The sequence below is a fragment of the Solanum dulcamara genome, chromosome 5, assembly GCF_947179165.1.
Source record: "Solanum dulcamara chromosome 5, daSolDulc1.2, whole genome shotgun sequence".
NCBI classification, from domain to species: Eukaryota; Viridiplantae; Streptophyta; class Magnoliopsida; order Solanales; family Solanaceae; genus Solanum; species Solanum dulcamara.
This window is the reverse complement of record NC_077241.1, coordinates 16384225-16392630: the sequence shown is the minus strand read 5'-3', so window position 1 is coordinate 16392630 and position 8406 is coordinate 16384225. Positions and strand designations below refer to the sequence as shown.

Genomic DNA, 8406 nt, shown 5'->3' with positions numbered 1-8406 from the left:
CACTACGCCAAAAAGAGATGGAGAAATTGTAGAGCTATTGGCAGAGCCAGAAAGATTTTTACATCAATAAAGGATACAAATGGCTCTGCAATATCCCATACCTTAGGTTAAGCATGAACAAGACTCCATGGAGGAAGTGGAACCTATGACAGTGTGCGATGTGGAAATCCCTCTCACAACTAATGTTACTTCCAATATCAAGAAACCAATAACTGGAGGTAGATTTGAGCAAAACAAAAACATGGTGCAACTTTTGCACACTAATGGATAGTTCACTAGTTTACCACACGAGGATCCTCAAGTAAACATCCAAAATTTTCTAGAGATTAGTGATACCTACACGCCTACTAGGGTTTCTTTGGATTATATGAGGCTTACCTTGTTTCCCTTTTCCCTATTGGGGGAGGCAAAACGGTGGTTGAAGTCTGAACCAACAAATTCCATCACTACACGGGATGATCTAGCAAAGAAATTTTTGATAAGATTTTTCCCCTCGAGAAAGATAGCAACACTGAGGAGTGAGATATTAAGTTTTAAACAGAGAGGTGGATAAAATCTATACCAAGCTTGGGATAGGTTTAAGTTATTGTTGATTAATTGTCGTCATCACCACCAGACTAACGAAGTGTTAGTCTGTACCTTCAATCAAAGGCTTGGAACTCAATACAAAGATTTTTCTTGATTCTGCTGCAGGTGGACAGGCTTTAGAGAAGACATATGTTGAATTGTATGCTTTGCTGAATCGCATATCGTAGGGAAATCTTCAGTGGAATGGAAACAGCAGCAGGTCTGTGGTGCAGAAAATAACTAGGATGCTTGAGGTGGATGTAGTCACAGCATTAACTGCACAGATTACAGCCATGCAAAATATGATGAACACCCACTTCACTAACTTATCATTGGGGCAACATGCTCCAGTAAATGTAGTGCAACAACACCCGACGTGGTGTGAGGTGTGTGGAAGTGGTGAGCATTCGGCTGAATATTGTGGAGCTAATACGGAGTCTATCAACTTTGTTGGGAATGCTCAAAGAGGTAGAATGCACCAGAATTATGCAAACACTCCAAGTTGGAGAAACTATCCTAACTTCTCTTGGGGAGGTAACCAGGCCTAAAATTAGGGCAGAAGAAGTACGGACCATAGAGTGGTGGATAGCAGTATCAATAGCAGGGTCAGGCCAATAAGCAAGGAAATATGAGTATGGAAGAGATGCTGAAATAAATCATGATTGACCAAGACAAGTTAGCCAAGGATGTACCCAATAATTAGTTGGATACCCAAAATTTAGAGAAGTAGTTTGGGCAGTTTGCAAGTGTACAAAACTCTCACCCAAAAGGGGGTTTGTTGGGTAACACTGACCCAAACTCAAAACAGGTGAATGCAGTAAGTACCCACAGTGGTCGACCCTTGAGGACTTAGCTCCTAAAACAAAAATGCTAGAAGATAAAGGGAAGATGGTTGATGAAGTTGGGCTAAGTGCACCAAGAGTTAATGATGAACCAAAAGTAAAACCACCTCCCTCATTTCCATAAAAGTTTAAAAAGTAAAGGATGATGAATTCTTTGGTAGATTTATTAAACTTCATAAGAAGATACAGGTTAATTGGCCTTTGATTGATGTTTTGCAGGAAATTCCTAAGTATGTTAAATATGTGAAAGATATTGTGGCTAACAAGAGCAGGTTGGCTGAATATGAAATAGTGGAACTCACTAGGGAGTGTAGTTCAAGAATTTAAAATAAGCTACCTACCAAGTTGAAAGACCCTGGGAGTTTCAAAGTGCAAATCACAATTGGTAAGTGCATCAATACAAGAGGGTTATGTGATTTGGGCACAAGTATCAACTTGATGCCTACATCCATATTTTGGAAACTTGACTTCGGAAAGCCAAAGTGTACTATTTTAATGTTTTAACTAGCAGACCATTCAGTAGCTAGGCCTGATGGTATTATTAAGGATGTCTTATTCCAAGTGGGAACTCTCATCTTCCCCTTGGACTTTGTCATTTTTGGATTTTGAGCCTGACCTAGAAGTTCCATTCATTCTAGGATATCCTTTCTTAGCAACTAGAGAGGCATTGATTAACATAGTCGTCAGTAGATTGACAATGCGACCCTATGACAAGGTAGAGGTCTTTGTTGTTTTTAAGTAAATGAAGTTTCCCTGGATCTATGAGGAGATTTCAGTAATTACAATTATTGATAAAGACATAGCAGCTCAGTCGCAGCAAAGGACTTTCTAGAGAGAGTGCTAATAGGATAGTATATAGTAAGGGATGTTGAAGCCTAGGAATTGGCAAGTATTCTAGATGTTCCCAATGTGAGTATGTTGAGGAAGCATGTTGAACCATTGAATAAAGTCTTTGGACCTCCTCCCAAGCCCTCAATTGAAAAAGCGCCTAAATTGGAGCTTAAAGCTCTCCCTTCTCATCTCAGATATGTTTTCTTAGGTGCTAATAAAACTTTACCAATAATCCTTTCTGCAACTTTGTCTGAAGTGCAGGTTGAAGCATCTCTGGAGGTATTGAAAAGGAGAAAGAAGACTATAGGCTAGCAAATGTCTGACTTACGTGGCATTATCCTAGACTTTTGCATGTACATAATCATTATGAAGGAAGGTCCGAAGACGAGTGCACAACCTTAGCACAGGTTTATCCGATTATGCAGGATGTGGTGAGGAAAGAGGTCATTAAGTGTCTTGATACAGGTATTATGTGTCTCATCTCTAATAGCAAGTGGATCAGCCCGACTTAGTGAGTGCCTAAAAAGGGAGACATGACAGTGATCACCAATGAAAAAATGAGTTGATTCAAACAAGGATAGGCACAGGGTGGCGCATATGTATGGATTACAAGAAATTGAATGAGGCTACTAGAAAGGACCACTACCTAGTTCCAATTATCGATAAAATGCTGGACAGGTTGGCAGGGTAGGAGTATTACTATTTTTTGAATAGGTACTTGGGATATAATCAAATTGTGATTGCTCTAGAGGATCAGGATAAGACTAAATTCACTTGTCCTTATAGGACATATGCCTTCAAGCATATGCCTTTTGGACTGTGTAATGCTCCAGCCACAATCCAAAGATGCATGATATCTATTTTTCATACATCATCGAAGACGTTGTTGACATCTTCATGGAATACTTCTCGATTTTTGGAGAGTCTTTTGAAAGGTGTTTAGAGAATTTGGACAGGGTGCTTGCAAGATGTGAGGAGACTAATCTCATTCTGAATTGAGAAAAATGTCATTTTCTGGTGAAGGAGGGGATTGAGTTGGTCCACAAGGTTTCTAAGCAAGGGCTCAAAGTTGATGGTGCAAAGGTAGAGGTGATTGAGAAGTTTCCCTCTCTAGTCTCTGTAAAAGGGGTGAGAAGTTTCCTTGGTCATTCCAGGTTTTAGAGAAGATTCTTTATGGATTTCTCTAAGACTGCAAGGCATATGTGCAGTCTACTAGAGAAGGGGGTGAAATTTGACTTTGATGAGCAATGCATTAGAGCTTTTAAGGCCTTAAAGAAAAATTTGATAGCAGCTCCAATCCTGACTTCTCCAAGTTAGGAGCTGCCTTTCAAATTGATGTGTGATGCAAGTAATATGGAGGTACGTGCAGACCTAGGTCAGAGGAAGGAAAAAGCATTTCACTCTATGTATTATGCGAGCAAGATACTGGATGCATCTCAAGCCAACTACACAGTGACAGAGAAAGAAATGGTAGCCTTAGTCTATTCCTTCGATAAGTTCATATCTTACATGGTAGGGACTAAAGTTTTTTCTACTGACCATGAACATATCAGGTACCTTTTTAATAAGAAGGATGCAAATTCGCGGCTGATTATGTGGATTTTATTGCTTCAAGAGTTTGATGTTGAGATTAAGAATTGAAAGGGCTGTGAAAATCATATTGTGATCACCTATCTAGGTTGGAGATTTCATCGCATATTGGTAAACAAAAGCATATTCGAGAAGAGTTTCCTGATGAATAGTTGCTAGCTCTAGAGGTGAATGAATTACCTTGGTATGCAGATATTGTCAACTACTTGGTGAGCAGAGTAGTTCCACCCGGCGCAACTACCCAGCAAAAGAAAAGGTTAAATTATGATGCTCGTTTTTACATATGGGATGAGCCTTATTTATTCAAGTAGGTACCAGATAGAATGATAAGGAGATGTGTTCCAGAGTCTAAGGTGAGACAAGTGATGGACAACCATTCTTTTGAATATGGTGGTCATCATAGGGGTTAGCGCATAACTCATAAAGTGATCCAATTAGTTTTTTTTTGGTCTACTATGTTCAAAGATGATGTAGGTTATGTAAGAAGTTGTGATCAATGCCAAAGGTTGGGAACTATATCCAGAAGGCATGAGATGACACTGCACAACATCCTGGAGGTTGAAGTATTTGACATCTGGGGGATTGATTTAATGGGATCTTTCCCACCATCCAATGGAGACCAATATATCCTCATGGCGGTAGACTATGTATCAAAGTGAATTGAAGTAGTGTCTCTTACTACCAATGATTCCAAAGTGGTGATTAAGTTCTTAAAAAAGCACATCTTCACTCGATTTAGGACTCCATGAGTAATAATCAGTGATGGAGGGAAGTATTTCATCAATCAGTTGATGAAGAATCTTTTGGCTAAGTATGGGGTCTGACACAAGGTGGCTATAGTGTACCAACCACAAACCAGTGGACAAGTAGAGGTGTCTAATTGTGAGGTGAAGCAGATTTTACAAAAAATAGTGAATACGCAGAGAAAGGATTGGGCAATGAAATAAAATGATGCTTTATAGGCTTACAGTACAACATATAAGACAACAATAGGGACTTCTCCTTATCACATGGTGTTTGGTAAAGCATTCAATCTTCTAGTTGAGCTAGAACATCAAGCTTACTAGGCGATAAAGAAGTTGAACCTTGATCTAGAGTTAGCCAGAAGGATGAGAATTAACCAACTGCTCGAACTAGAGGAGTTCAGGCTTCATGCTAATAAGAATGCCTGAACTTACAATACAACATATAAGACAACAATAGGGACTTCTCCCTATCACATGGTGTTTGGTAAAGCATTCAATCTTCCAGTTAAGCTAGAACATCATGCTTACTAGCGATAAAGAAGTTGAACCTTGATCTAGAGTTAGCCGGAAAGATGAGAATTAACCAGCTGCTCAAACTAGAGGAGTTCAGGCTCCATGCTAATGAGAATGCAAAGCTACATAAGTAGAAAACAAAGCACTGGTATGATAAGCATATTATAGCACGTGTGTTTGAGCCAGGTCAAATGGTATTGTTGTTTAATTCTAGATTGAGGTTGTTCGCAGGTAAACTGATGTCGAAGTGGAGTGGACCATTTGAGTGGTTTGCATGACCAAATATGGAGATATTAAACAATGGAGCACCGATAAATAGTTCGCGTTTTTGGTGAATGGACAAAGGGTGAAGCACTACTTCGGAAATGAGGTATATCAAGAACAATATGTGATGGATCTTAACAATGAATGATATGAAAGCTGAGTCATGCCGCGATGTTAACTCAGGTGCTACACGAAAGTCAACCTGTGATTTGTAGTCTAGTTAAGATTTTTTTTTATTTTTATTTTTTATGTTTATGTAGTTTTTTAAGGTCCCAAAAATTAAAAACTTGGAACTTTGAGTTTAAAAGGGGAATAGTGAAAACATTAGGGGCTGGAGCTCGCTAATGGCACTTGGCGACTCACTAAGTGGGTTGGATGACTCGCCATTTACCCCATGAGCTTTCCAAGTTGACTTGGGAGGAAGGTTCAGGGTTCAGGCATGTTTGGTGAGGTACAAGTCAATTTGGAGACTCGCCTAAATTTGATTGGAGAGCTGGAGACCTCACTCTTTTGTTTAGAGAAGTTGGAAGGTCTGGAGGAAAATGGGCCAAGAGGAGGATCAAGACGGCGACCCTCCATCTAGGAAGGTGAGCTACATCGACATCGCCAAATATATCAGAGATTTTCTACCAAGAACCTCTGAGGTTGGCAAGCTGAGGCTAGAGTCAGCGACTCACCGACTGGGTCGGCGAGCACAACCCATCTCGCCCATTTGTTCCTCGAAAGTTATTTTTAAGGGTATATTGGTCAATCCCGACTCTATTAATTCCTAGACTACAATGTTTTGAGCCTAATTCCTAGAGAATATAGTCATCCAAACCCTTTGTATTCCCCGTATTCACTCCTCATCCCTCTATTACAATAATATTCTCTCTAAAACATTCTTCCAAGGGTTTCATCTTCAAGAAAAGTTAGGGTTCAAGGAATATCAAGTTCAAGTCTCCATAATCTTTGCACTAAGGTTCTATTTATCAAGGTATGTGAGAGTTCATTAATGAATTTTATTCATCCATTGGGCCCCAAAAGATCCCAACTCTACAAGTTCAATTTCACCCAATCTATGAGGGTTTTATTTCAATTCTCCATGGGTACTAGTTATTTGAATTAAATCAATGTTATTATTCGTTATCATGCATGAATTTACTACTATACATGATTTTTAATTTATTTCACATTGACCCATGCATTGAGATATGATTTTAAATTGTGAATTTTGAACTTATGAAATTATGATTATGACCTAGTAGCAACCTATAGTCCCTAATTATGTTGCCACCATAGGTTGCCTTTATGTATTATCTAGTGGATCCATGTATTGCTCATGATGTTAAGAATGGTTCTCATGAAGTCTACCTTGGCAAGTAGCCTCTCCCTTATCGATGTAGGAGTTACATTGGATTCCATGTTATAGCTCGCATGATCTTAAGTGTCAGTTAAGGTCCTATCCCACAACAAGGTATATACTATGATATGATCTCTTATCTAGATTTTATGATGCCTTGACCACATGATTACAATGTTTTAAATGCTTTTGAGTTTTACTCATGCTTTCAAAGTTATTGGTCATGCATTCCACGTTCATATTGCTTATGTCCTATTATTATTGTTCATGAATGCTTCTCACATACTTTGTGCATACCAAGTACTAAGGAATACTTTTGCCTACAATGTTTCTTAATGTAGGGTCTAACAATCATGCTCCTCCCGCTTGAGTCTAGAGTTACATAGATTGCTACCACTTTATTGGTGAGTCCTCATCTCTCGAGGGCGTAACAAATATGAGCTTATGTTCTTTTAGTCTTGCCATATCTTTGTTTTATGGGTGAGCTAGGAACATGTCTTATGCCCCTATCTATACTAAAGTAGAGGCATGTTAGATGTCTATTGAGTTGTAGTCTCGAATATTCTGTCATATTGCTTTAAGCATTTCTCTTATTGAGACTTATCTTCCGTTCATGTTTCATTAATTTTTTAAGTTACCTTATGTATGTGATGAATTTTAAGAGGCTTTGTTGGAGTCCCTCGAGATTCCAAATATCGTGTCATGCCTAGGGCCTAGCTTGGGTCGTGACAAACTTGGTATCAGAGCATAAAATTTAGAGTGTCGTAGGGAGTCTAATATGCCACGTCAAATAGGGTCTTGTTTATCGGTATGAAGCGCGCCACATCTATGAGTAGTAGGCTATGAGGCATCTTAGGAAATTCCACTTCTTTCATGATCTTATCATACAATAAAGTTGAAATCTAAGGCTTTCCCTCTAACACTTTCTCTTTGCAATTTCACAACGATGCCTCCACAAAAGAAACCCCATCCAATGGAATGTTGAGGAGGAGCAACAAGCTCCAAATGATCCCTTGAATGAGCAAGTTTCTCATGAGGAATTTTGAGCCGCATATCAAGTACTCACTCAAGAGATGGCGGCTCAAGCCAACCGTGAGGTAGTTGCTCTCGTGAACCCAAATATGGGTACAGCGGCAACAAGGGTTCTAGCAGATCCTATTGCTTGGGATGATTTCAAAGGAGTGTTTCTTGACCCTTTTTACCCCTTGAGCTAAGGAAGGCTAAGATCCAAGAATTCATCAACTTGCGGCAAGGTAACATGAGTGTGAGGGTGTATGCCCTCAAGTTCACACAATTGTCAAAGTATGCTCCATTCATGGTATCCGACTCAAGAGCCCAAATGATATGTTTGTGCCGGGTGTTTCGAACTTGGTTTCCAAGGAGTGCAAAACTGCCATGTTAATTGGGGAGATGGATATCTCAAGGCTCATGACCTACGCCGAATAAATTGAGAATGAGAAGCTTAAGGAGAAGGCAAGAGAGTCTAAGAGGGCAAGGACCGATGGTGGTAACTTTTCACAATCTAGGTCCGGAAATGGTGATCGTCTTCAATTTCACCAAGGGTATTCGGGCCAAAATTCTTCAAATAATCAGGCTCCAAAGTTCAATAGAGATAGGGTGCCTAACCCTAAGGTTCAAGGAGGTGCTCCGAGTGGCCAAGCCATTCCTCCATGCCAGAAGTGCGGGAGAAACCATAGGGAAAAATGCTTGG

At 39.6% G+C, this 8406-nt stretch overlaps 1 non-coding gene across 1 annotated transcript; it reads right to left on the bottom strand.

Moving 5' to 3' along the window:
* Positions 1 to 508: 508 nt before the first annotated feature.
* On the bottom strand, positions 509 to 615 carry LOC129890898 (small nucleolar RNA R71). Its single transcript, XR_008767085.1, has one exon. It is a non-coding gene; the product is annotated as a small nucleolar RNA R71 (small nucleolar RNA).
* Positions 616 to 8406: the final 7791 nt, after the last annotated feature.